Genomic DNA, 12504 nt, shown 5'->3' on the forward strand with positions numbered 1-12504 from the left:
GTCCCGATCTCACTCTAGAACACAGCCTCAGGGACAGTGTTATGACGAGTCAGGTCCTGATCTCACTCTAGAACACAGTCCCGGGGACAGAGTTAATACGAGTCAGGTCCCGATCTCACTCTAGAACACAGCCTCATGGACAGTGTTATTCGAGTCAGGTCCTGATATCACTCTAGAACACAGCCCTGGAGACAGTGTTAATATGAGTCAGGTCCCGATCTCACTCCAGAACACAGCCTCAGGGACAGTTTTAATATGAGTCAGGTCCCGATCTCACTCTAGAACACAGCCTCAGGGACAGTGTTAATATGAGTCAGGTCCCGAACTCACTCTAGAAAACAGCCCCAGGGACAGTGTTAATACGAGTCAGGTCCCGATCTCACTCTAGAACACAGCCCCAGGGACAGTGTTAATATGAGTCAGGTCCCAATCTCACTCTAGAACACAGCCTCAGGGACAGTGTTAATATGAGTCAGGTCCCGATCTCACTCTAGAACACAGCCTCAGGGACCGTATTAATACGAGTCAGGTCCCGATCTCACTCTAGAACACAGCCTCAGGGACAGTGTTAATACGAGTCAGGTCCCAATCTCACTCTGGAACACAGCCCCAGGGACAGTGTTACTATGAGTCAGGTCCCGATCTCACTCTAGAACACAGCCCCGGAGACAGTGTTAATACGAGTCAGTTCCTGATCTCACTCTAGAACACAGTCTCAGGGACAGTGTTAATATGAGTCAGGTCCCGATCTCACTCTAGAACACAGCCTCAGGGACAGTATTAATACGAGTCAGGTCCCGATCTCACTCTAGAACACAGCCTCAGGGACAGTGTTAATACGAGTCAGGTCCCGATCTCACACTAGAACACAGCCTCAGGGACAGTGTTAATATAAGTCAGGTCCTGATCTCACTCTGGAACACAGTCCCAGGGACAGTGTTACTATGAGTCAGGTCCCGATCTCACTCTAGAACGCAGCCCCGGAGACAGTGTTAATACGAGTCAGTTCCTGATCTCACTCTAGAACACAGTCTCAGGGACAGTGTTAATATGAGTCAGGTCCCGATCTCACTCTAGAACACAGCCTCAGGAACAGTGTTAATACGTGTCAGTTCCCAATCACACTCTAGAACACAGCCTCAGGGAAAGTGTTAATACGAGTCAGGTCCCGATCTCACTCTAGAACACAGCCTCGGGGACAGTGTTAGTACGAGTCAGGTCCCGATCTCACTCAAGAAAAGAGCCCCGGGTACAGTGTTAATTCGAGTCAGGTCCTGATCTCACTCTAGAACACAGCCTCAGGGACTATGTTAATACAAGTCAGGTCCCGATCTCACTCTAGAACACAGCCACAGGGACAGTGTTGATACGAGTGAGGTCCTGATCTCACTCTAGAACACAGCCTCAGTGACAGTGTTAATACGAGTCAGGTCCTGATTTCATTCTAGAACACAGCCCCGGGGACAGTGTTAATACGAGTCACGTCCCGATCTCAATCTAGAACAGAGCCTCAGGGACAGTGTTAATACGAGTCAGGTGCCGATCTCACTCTAGAACACAGCCTCAGGGACAGTGATAATACGAGTCTGGTCCCGAACTCACTCTAGAACACAGCCTCAGGGACAGAATTAATATGAGTCAGGTCCTGATCTCACTCTAGAACACAGCCTCAGGGACAGTGTTAATATGAGTCAGGTCCCGAACTCACTCTAGAAAACAGCCCCAGGGACAGTGTTAATACGAGTCAGGTCCCGATCTCACTCTAGAACACAGCCCCAGGGACAGTGTTAATATGAGTCAGGTCCCAATCTCACTCTAGAACACAGCCTCAGGGACAGTGTTAATATGAGTCAGGTCCCGATCTCACTCTAGAACACAGCCTCAGGGACCGTATTAATACGAGTCAGGTCCCGATCTCACTCTAGAACACAGCCTCAGGGACAGTGTTAATACGAGTCAGGTCCCAATCTCACTCTGGAACACAGCCCCAGGGACAGTGTTACTATGAGTCAGGTCCCGATCTCACTCTAGAACACAGCCCCGGAGACAGTGTTAATACGAGTCAGTTCCTGATCTCACTCTAGAACACAGTCTCAGGGACAGTGTTAATATGAGTCAGGTCCCGATCTCACTCTAGAACACAGCCTCAGCGACAGTATTAATACGAGTCAGGTCCCGATCTCACTCTAGAACACAGCCTCAGGGACAGTGTTAATACGAGTCAGGTCCCGATCTCACACTAGAACACAGCCTCAGGGACAGTGTTAATATAAGTCAGGTCCTGATCTCACTCTGGAACACAGTCCCAGGGACAGTGTTACTATGAGTCAGGTCCCGATCTCACTCTAGAACACAGCCCCGGAGACAGTGTTAATACGAGTCAGTTCCTGATCTCACTCTAGAACACAGTCTCAGGGACAGTGTTAATATGAGTCAGGTCCCGATCTCACTCTAGAACACAGCCTCAGGAACAGTGTTAATACGTGTCAGTTCCCAATCAAACTCTAGAACACAGCCTCAGGGAAAGTGTTAATACGAGTCAGGTCCCGATCTCACTCTAGAACACAGCCTCGGGGACAGTGTTAGTACGAGTCAGGTCCCGATCTCACTCAAGAAAAGAGCCCCGGGTACAGTGTTAATTCGAGTCAGGTCCTGATCTCACTCTAGAACACAGCCTCAGGGACTATGTTAATACAAGTCAGGTCCCGATCTCACTCTAGAACACAGCCTCAGGGACAGTGTTGATACGAGTGAGGTCCTGATCTCACTCTAGAACACAGCCTCAGTGACAGTGTTAATACGAGTCAGGTCCTGATTTCATTCTAGAACACAGCCCCGGGGACAGTGTTAATACGAGTCACGTCCCGATCTCAATCTAGAACAGAGCCTCAGGGACAGTGTTAATACGAGTCAGGTCCCGATCTCACTCTAGAACACAGCCTCAGGGACAGTGATAATACGAGTCTGGTCCCGAACTCACTCTAGAACACAGCCTCAGGGACAGAATTAATATGAGTCAGGTCCTGATCTCACTCTAGAACACAGACCCGGGTACAGTGTTAATTCGAGTCAGGTCTCGATCTCACTCTAGAACACAGCCTCAGGGACAGTGTTTATGCAAGTCAGGTCCCGATCTCCATCTAGAACACAGCCACAGGGACAGTGTTAATGCAAGACAGATCCCAATCACACTCTAGAACACAGCCTCAGGGACAGTGTTAATATGAGTCAGGTCCCGATCTCACTCTAGAACACAGCCTCAGGGACAGTGTTAATACGAGTCAGGTCCCGATCTCACTCTGGAACACAGCCCCGGGTACAGTGTTAATTCGAGTCAGGTCCCGATCTCACTCTAGAACACAGCCACAGGGACAGTGTTAATATGAGTCAGGTCCTGATCTCACTCTAGAACGCAGCCCCAGGGACAGTGTTAATACGAGTCTGGTCCCGATCTCACTTTAGAACACAGCCTCAGGGAAAGTGTTAATATGAGTCAGGTCCCGTCTCACTCTAGAACACAGCCACAGGGACAGAGTTAATACGAGCCAAGTCCCGATCTCACTCTAGAACACAGCCCCAGGGACAGTGCTAATATGAGTCAGGTCCCGATCTCACTCTAGAACACAGCCCCGGGGACAGTGTTAATATGAGTCATGTCCCGATCACAATCTAGAACACAGCCCCAGGGACAGTGTTAATACGAGTCAGATCACGATCTCAATCTGAAACACAGCCTCAGGGACAGTGTTAATATGAGTGAGGTCCTGATCTCACTCTAGGACACAGCCCAGGACAATGTTAATACGAGTCAGGTCCCGATCTCACTCTAGAACACAGCCTCAGGGACAGTGCTAATACGAGTCAGGTCCTGATCTCACTCTAGAACACCGCCCTGGGACAGTGTTAATAAGAGTCAGGTCCCGATCTCACTCTGGAACACAGTCTCAGTGACAGTGTTAATATGTGTCAGGTCCTGATTTCACTCTAGAACACAGCCCCGGGGACAGTGTTAATACGAGTCAGGTCCCAGTCTCAATCTAGAACACAGCCTCAGGGACAGTGTTAATACGAGTCAGGTCCCGATCTAACTCTAGAACGCAGCCTCAGGGACAGTGTTAATACGAGTCAGGTCCCGCTCTCACTCTAGAACACAGCCTCAGGGACAGTGTAATGACGAGTCAGGTCCTGATCTCAGTCTAGAACACAGCCTCAGGGACAGTGTTAATACGAGTCAGGTCCTGATCTCACTCTAGAAAACCGCCCTGGGACAGTGTTAATAAGAGTCAGGTCCCGATCTCACTCTGGAACACAGCCTCAGGGACAGTGTTAATACGAGTCAGGTCCCGATCTCAATCTGGAACACAGTCTCAGTGACAGTGTTAATACGAGTCAGGTCCCAATCTCACTCTAGAACACAGCCTCAGGATCAGTGCTAATATGAGTCAGGTCCAGATCTCACTCTAGAACACAGCCCCGGGGACAGTGTTAATATGAGTCAGGTCCCGATCACAATCTAGAACACAGCCCCAGGGACATTGTTAATACGAGTCAGATCACGATCTCAATCTGAAACACAGCCCCAGGGACAGTGTTAATATGAGTCAGGTCCCAATCTCACTCTAGAACACAGCCTCAGGGACAGTGTTAATATGAGTCAGGTCCCGATCTCACTCTAGAACACAGCCTCAGGGACAGTTTTAATACGAGTCAGGTCCCGATCTCACTCTAGAACACAGCCTCAGGGACAGTGTTAATACGAGTCAGGTCCCGATCTCACACTAGAACACAGCCTCAGGGACAGTGTTAATATGAGTCAGGTCCTGATCTCACTCTGGAACACAGCCCCAGGGACAGTGTTACTATGATTCAGGTCCCGATCTCACTCTAGAACACAGCCCCGGAGACAGTGTTAATACAAGTCCGTTCCTGATCTCACTCTAGAACACAGTCTCAGGGACAGTGTTAATATGAGTCAGGTCCCGATCTCACTCCAGAACACAGCCTCAGGAACAGTGTTAATACGTGTCAGTTCCCAATCACACTCTAGAACACAGCCTCAGGGAAAGTGTTAATACGAGTCAGGTCCCGATCTCACTCTAGAACACAGCCTCGGGGACAGTGTTAGTACGAGTCAGGTCCCGATCTCACTCTAGAAAAGAGCCCCGGGTACAGTGTTAATTCGAGCCAGGTCCCGATCTCACTCTAGAACACAGCCTCAGGGACTATGTTAATGCAAGTCAGGTCCCGATCTCACTCTAGAACACAGCCTCAGGGATAGTGTTGATACGAGTGAGGTCCTGATCTCACTCTAGAACACAGCCTCAGTGACAGTGTTAATACGAGTCAGGTCCTGATTTCACTCTAGAACACAGCCCCGGGGACAGTGTTAATACGAGTCAGGTCCTGATTTCACTCTCGAACACAGCCCCGGGGACAGTGTTAATACGAGACAGGTCCCGATCTCACTCTAGAACACAGCCTCAGGGACAGTGATAATACGAGTCAGGTCCCGAACTCACTCTAGAACACAGCCTCAGGGACAGTGTTAATACGAGTCAGATCCCAATCACACTCTAGAACACAGCCTCAGGGACAGTGTTAATACGAGTCAGGTCCCGATCTCACTCTAGAACACAGCCTCAGGGACAGAATTAATATGAGTCAGGTCCTGATCTCACTCTAGAACACAGCCCCGGGTACAGTGTTAATTCGAGTCAGGTCTCGATCTCACTCTAGAACACAGCCTCAGGGACAGTGTTTATGCAAGTCAGGTCCCGATCTCCGTCTAGAACACAGCCACAGGGACAGTGTTAATACAAGACAGATCCCTATCACACTCTAGAACACAGCCTCAGGGACAGTGTTAATACGAGTCAGGTCCCGATCTCACTCTAGAACACAGCCTCAGGGACAGTGTTAATACGAGTCAGGTCCCGATCTCACTCTAGAACACAGCCCCGGGTACAGTGTTAATTCGAGTCAGGTCCCGATCTCACTCTAGAACACAGCCTCAGGGACAGTGTTTATACAAGTCAGGTCCTGATCTCCCTCTAGAACACAGCCACAGGGACAGTGTTAATACGAGTCAGCTCCTGATCTCACTCTAGAACACAGCCTCAGGGACAGTGTTAATACGAGTCTGGTCCCGATCTCACTTTAGAACACAGCCTCAGGGAAAGTGTTAATACGAGTCAGGTCCCGTTCTCACTCTAGAACACAGCCACAGGGACAGAGTTAATACGAGCCAGGTCCCAATCTCACTCTAGAACACAGCCCCAGGGACAGTGCTAATATGATTCAGGTCCCGATCTCACTCTAGAACACAGCCCTGGGGACAGTGTTAATATGAGTCAGGTCCCGATCACAATCTAGAACACAGCCCCAGGGACAGTGTTAATACGAGTCAGATCACGATCTCAATCTGAAACACAGCCTCAGGGACAGTGTTAATATGAGTGAGGTCCTGATCTCACTCTAGGACACAGCCCAGGACAATGTTAATACGAGTCAGGTCCCGATCTCACTCTAGTACACAGCCTCAGGGACAGTGTTAATACGAGTCAGGTCCTGATCTCACTCTAGAACACCGCCCTGGGACAGTGTTAATAAGAGTCAGGTCCCGATCTCACTCTGGAACACAGTCTCAGTGACAGTGTTAATATGTGTCAGGTCCTGATTTCACTCTAGAACACAGCCCCGGGGACAGTGTTAATACGAGTCAGGTCCCAGTCTCAATCTAGAACACAGCCTCAGGGACAGTGTTAATACGAGTCAGGTCCCGATCTAACTCTAGAACACAGCCTCAGGGACAGTGTTAATACGAGTCAGGTCCCAATCTCACTCTAGAACGCAGCCTCAGGGACAGTGTTAATACGAGTCAGGTCCCGCTCTCACTCTAGAACACAGCCTCAGGGACAGTGTAATGACGAGTCATGTCCTGATCTCACTCTAGAACACAGCCTCAGGGACAGTGTTAATACGAGTCAGGTCCTGATCTCACTCTAGAAAACCGCCCTGGGACAGTGTTAATAAGAGTCAGGTCCCGATCTCACTCTGGAACACAGCCTCAGGGACAGTGTTAATACGAGTCAGGTCCCGATCTCAATCTAGAACACAGTCTCAGTGACAGTGTTAATATGAGTCAGGTCCTGATTTCACTCTAGAACACAGCCCCGGGGACAGTGTTAATACGAGCCAGGTCCCAATCTCAATCTAGAACACAGCCTCAGGGACAGTGTTAATACGAGTCAGGTCCCAATCTCACTCTAGAACACAGCCTCAGGGTCAGTGTTAATACGAGTCAGGTCCCGATCACAATCTAGAACACAGCCCCAGGGACAGTGTTAATACGAGTCAGATCACGATCTCAATCTGAAACACAGCCTCAGGGACAGTGTTAATATGAGTGAGGTCCTGGTCTCACTCTAGGACACAGCCCAGGACAATGTAAATACGAGTCAGGTCCCGATCTCACTCTAGAACACAGCCTCAGGGACAGTGTTAATACGAGTCAGGTCCTGATCTCACTCTAGAACACCGCCCTGGGACAGTGTTAATAAGAGTCAGGTCCCGATCTCACTCTGGAACACAGTCTCAGTGACAGTGTTAATATGTGTCAGGTCCTGATTTCACTCTAGAACACAGCCCCGGGGACAGTGTTAATACGAGTCAGGTCCCAGTCTCAATCTAGAACACAGCCTCAGGGACAGTGTTAATACGAGTCAGGTCCCGATCTAACTCTAGAACACAGCCTCAGGGACAGTGTTAATACGAGTCAGGTCCCGATCTCACTCTTGAACGCAGCCTCAGGGACAGTGTTAATACGAGTCAGGTCCCGATCTCACTCTAGAACACAGCCTCAGGGACAGTGTAATGACGAGTCAGGTCCTGATCTCACTCTGGAACACAGCCTCAGGGACAGTGTTAATACGAGTCAGGTCCTGATCTCACTCTAGAAAACCGCCCTGTGACAGTGTTAATAAGAGTCAGGTCCCGATCTCACTCTGGAACACAGCCTCAGGGACAGTGTTAATACGAGTCAGGTCCCGATCTCAATCTAGAACACAGTCTCAGTGACAGTGTTAATATGAGTCAGGTCCTGATTTCACTCTAGAACACAGCCCCGGGGACAGTGTTAATACGAGCCAGGTCCCAATCTCAATCTAGAACACAGCCTCAGGGACAGTGTTAATACGAGTCAGGTCCCAATCTCACTCTAGAACACAGCCTCAGGGTCAGTGTTAATACGAGTCAGGTCCCGATCTCACTCTAGAACACAGCCTCAGGGACAGTGTTAATACGAGTCAGGTCCCGATCTCACACTAGAACACAGCCTCAGGGACAGTGTTAATATGAGTCAGGTCCTGAACTCACTCTGGAACACAGTCCCAGGGACAGTGTTACTATGAGTCAGGTCCCGATCTCACTCTAGAACACAGCCCCGGAGACAGTGTTAATACGAGTCAGTTCCTGATCTCACTCTAGAACACAGTCTCAGGGACAGTGTTAATATGGGTCAGGTCCCGATCTCACTCTAGAACACAGCCTCAGGAACAGTGTTAATACGTGTCAGTTCCCTATCACACTCTAGAACACAGCCTCAGGGAAAGTGTTAATACGAGTCAGGTCCCGATCTCACTCTAGAACACAGCCTCGGGGACAGTGTTAGTACGAGTCAGGTCCCGATCTCACTCAAGAAAAGAGCCCCGGGTACAGTGTTAATTCGAGTCAGGTCCCGATCTCACTCTAGAACACAGCCTCAGGGACTATGTTAATACAAGTCAGGTCCCGATCTCACTCTAGAACACAGCCTCAGGGACAGTGTTGATACGAGTGAAGTCCTGATCTCACTCTAGAACACAGCCTCAGTGACAGTGTTAATACGAGTCAGGTCCTGAATTCATTCTAGAACACAGCCCCGGGGACAGTGTTAATACGAGTCACGTCCCGATTTCAATCTAGAACAGAGCCTCAGGGACAGTGTTAATACGAGTCAGGTCCCGATCTCACTCTAGAACACAGCCTCTGGGACAGTGATAATACGAGTCTGGTCCCGAACTCACTCTAGAACACAGCCTCAGGGACAGTGTTAATACGAGTCAGATCCCAATCACACTCTAGAACACAGCCTCAGGGATAGTGTTAATACGAGTCAGGTCCCGATCTCACTCTAGAACACAGCCTCAGGGACAGAATTAATATGAGTCAGGTCCTGATCTCACTCTAGAACACAGACCCGGGTACAGTGTTAATTCGAGTCAGGTCTCGATCTCACTCTAGAACACAGCCTCAGGGACAGTGTTTATGCAAGTCAGGTCCCGATCTCCATCTAGAACACAGCCACAGGGACAGTGTTAATGCAAGACAGATCCCAATCACACTCTAGAACACAGCCTCAGGGACAGTGTTAATACGAGTCAGGTCCCGATCTCACTCTAGAACACAGCCTCAGGGACAGTGTTAATACGAGTCAGGTCCCGATCTCACTCTGGAACACAGCCCCGGGTACAGTGTTAATTCGAGTCAGGTCCCGATCTCACTCTAGAACACAGCCTCAGGGACAGTGTTTATACAAGTCAGGTCCTGATCTCCCTCTAGAACACAGCCACAGGGACAGTGTTAATACGAGTCAGGTCCTGATCTCACTCTAGAACACAGCCTCAGGGACAGTGTTAATACGAGTCTGGTCCCGATCTCACTTTAGAACACAGCCTCAGGGAAAGTGTTAATACGAGTCAGGTCCCGGTCTCACTCTAGAACACAGCCACAGGGACAGAGTTAATACGAGCCAGGTCCCGATCTCACTCTAGAACACAGCCCCAGGGACAGTGCTAATATGAGTCAGGTCCCGATCTCACTCTAGAACACAGCCCCGGGGACAGTGTTAATATGAGTCAGGTCCCGATCACAATCTAGAACACAGCCCCAGGGACAGTGTTAATACGAGTCAGATCACGATCTCAATCTGAAACACAGCCTCAGGGACAGTGTTAATATGAGTGAGGTCCTGATCTCACTCTAGGACACAGCCCAGGACAATGTTAATACGAGTCAGGTCCCGATCTCACTCTAGAACACAGCCTCAGGGACAGTGTTAATACGAGTCAGGTCCTGATCTCACTCTAGAACACCGCCCTGGGACAGTGTTAATAAGAGTCAGGTCCCGATCTCACTCTGGAACACAGTCTCAGTGACAGTGTTAATATGTGTCAGGTCCTGATTTCACTCTAGAACACAGCCCCGGGGACAGTGTTAATACGAGTCAGGTCCCAGTCTCAATCTAGAACACAGCCTCAGGGACAGTGTTAATACGAGTCAGGTCCCGATCTAACTCTAGAACACAGCCTCAGGACAGTGTTAATACGAGTCAGGTCCCGATCTCACTCTAGAACGCAGCCTCAGGGACAGTGTTAATACGAGTCAGGTCCCGCTCTCACTCTAGAACACAGCCCCAGGGACAGTGTAATGACGAGTCATGTCCTGATCTCACTCTAGAACACAGCCTCAGGGACAGTGTTAATACGAGTCAGGTCCTGATCTCACTCTAGAAAACCGCCCTGGGACAGTGTTAATAAGAGTCAGGTCCCGATCTCACTCTGGAACACAGCCTCAGGGACAGTGTTAATACGAGTCAGGTCCCGATCTCAATCTAGAACACAGTCTCAGTGACAGTGTTAATATGAGTCAGGTCCTGATTTCACTCTAGAACACAGCCCCGGGGACAGTGTTAATACGAGCCAGGTCCCAATCTCAATCTAGAACACAGCCTCAGGGACAGTGTTAATACGAGTCAGGTCCCAATCTCACTCTAGAACACAGCCTCAGGGTCAGTGTTAATACGAGTCGGGTCCCGATCACAATCTAGAACACAGCCCCAGGGACAGTGTTAATACGAGTCAGATCACGATCTCAATCTGAAACACAGCCTCAGGGACAGTGTTAATATGAGTGAGGTCCTGATCTCACTCTAGGACACAGCCCAGGACAATGTTAATACGAGTCAGGTCCCGATCTCACTCTAGAACACAGCGTCAGGGACAGTGTTAATACGAGTCAGGTCCTGATCTCACTCTAGAACACCGCCCTGGGACAGTGTTAATAAGAGTCAGGTCCCGATCTCACTCTGGAACACAGTCTCAGTGACAGTGTTAATATGTGTCAGGTCCTGATTTCACTCTAGAACACAGCCCCGGGGACAGTGTTAATACGAGTCAGGTCCCAGTCTCAATCTAGAACACAGCCTCAGGGACAGTGTTAATACGAGTCAGGTCCCGATCTAACTCTAGAACACAGCCTCAGGGACAGTGTTAATACGAGTCAGGTCCCGATCTCACTCTTGAACGCAGCCTCAGGGACAGTGTTAATACGAGTCAGGTCCCGATCTCACTCTAGAACACAGCCTCAGGGACAGTGTAATGACGAGTCAGGTCCTGATCTCACTCTGGAACACAGCCTCAGGGACAGTGTTAATACGAGTCAGGTCCTGATCTCACTCTAGAAAACCGACCTGGGACAGTGTTAATAAGAGTCAGGTCCCGATCTCACTCTGGAACACAGCCTCAGGGACAGTGTTAATACGAGTCAGGTCCCGATCTCAATCTAGAACACAGTCTCAGTGACAGTGTTAATATGAGTCAGGTCCTGATTTCACTCTAGAACACAGCCCCGGGGACAGTGTTAATACGAGCCAGGTCCCAATCTCAATCTAGAACACAGCCTCAGGGACAGTGTTAATACGAGTCAGGTCCCAATCTCACTCTAGAACACAGCCTCAGGGTCAGTGTTAATACGAGTCAGGTCCCGATCTCACTCTAGAACACAGCCTCAGGGACAGTGTTATGACGAGTCAGGTCCTGATCTCACTCTAGAACACAGTCCCGGGGACAGAGTTAATACGAGTCAGGGCCCGATCTCACTCTAGAACACAGCCCCAGGGACCGTGTTAATATGAGACAGGTCCCGATCTCACTCTAGAACACAGCCTCATGGACAGTGTTATTCGAGTCAGGTCCTGATATCACTCTAGAACACAGCCCTGGAGACAGTGTTAATATGAGTCAGGTCCCGATCTCAATCTAGAACACAGCCTCAGGGACAGTTTTAATATGAGTCAGGTCCCGATCTCACTCTAGAACACAGCCTCAGGGACAGTGTTAATATGAGTCAGGTCCCGAACTCACTCTAGAACACAGCCCCAGGGACAGTGTTAATACGAGTCAGATCCCGATCTCACTCTAGAACACAGCCCCAGGGACAGTGTTAATATGAGTCAGGTCCCAATCTCACTCTAGAAAACAGCCTCAGGGACAGTGTTAATATGAGTCAGGTCCCGATCTCACTCTAGAACACAGCCTCAGGGACAGTATTAATACGAGTCAGGTCCCGATCTCACTCTAGAACACAGCCTCAGGGACAGTGTTAATACGAGTCAGGTCCCGATCTCACACTAGAACACAGCCTCAGGGACAGTGTTAATATGAGTCAGGTCCTGATCTCACTTTGGAA

This window comes from Somniosus microcephalus, unplaced genomic scaffold (genome assembly GCF_052327205.1).
Source record: "Somniosus microcephalus isolate GS21.2 unplaced genomic scaffold, FLI_Smic_1.0 unresolved_chr7, whole genome shotgun sequence".
In the NCBI taxonomy this organism is placed as follows: domain Eukaryota; kingdom Metazoa; phylum Chordata; class Chondrichthyes; order Squaliformes; family Somniosidae; genus Somniosus; species Somniosus microcephalus.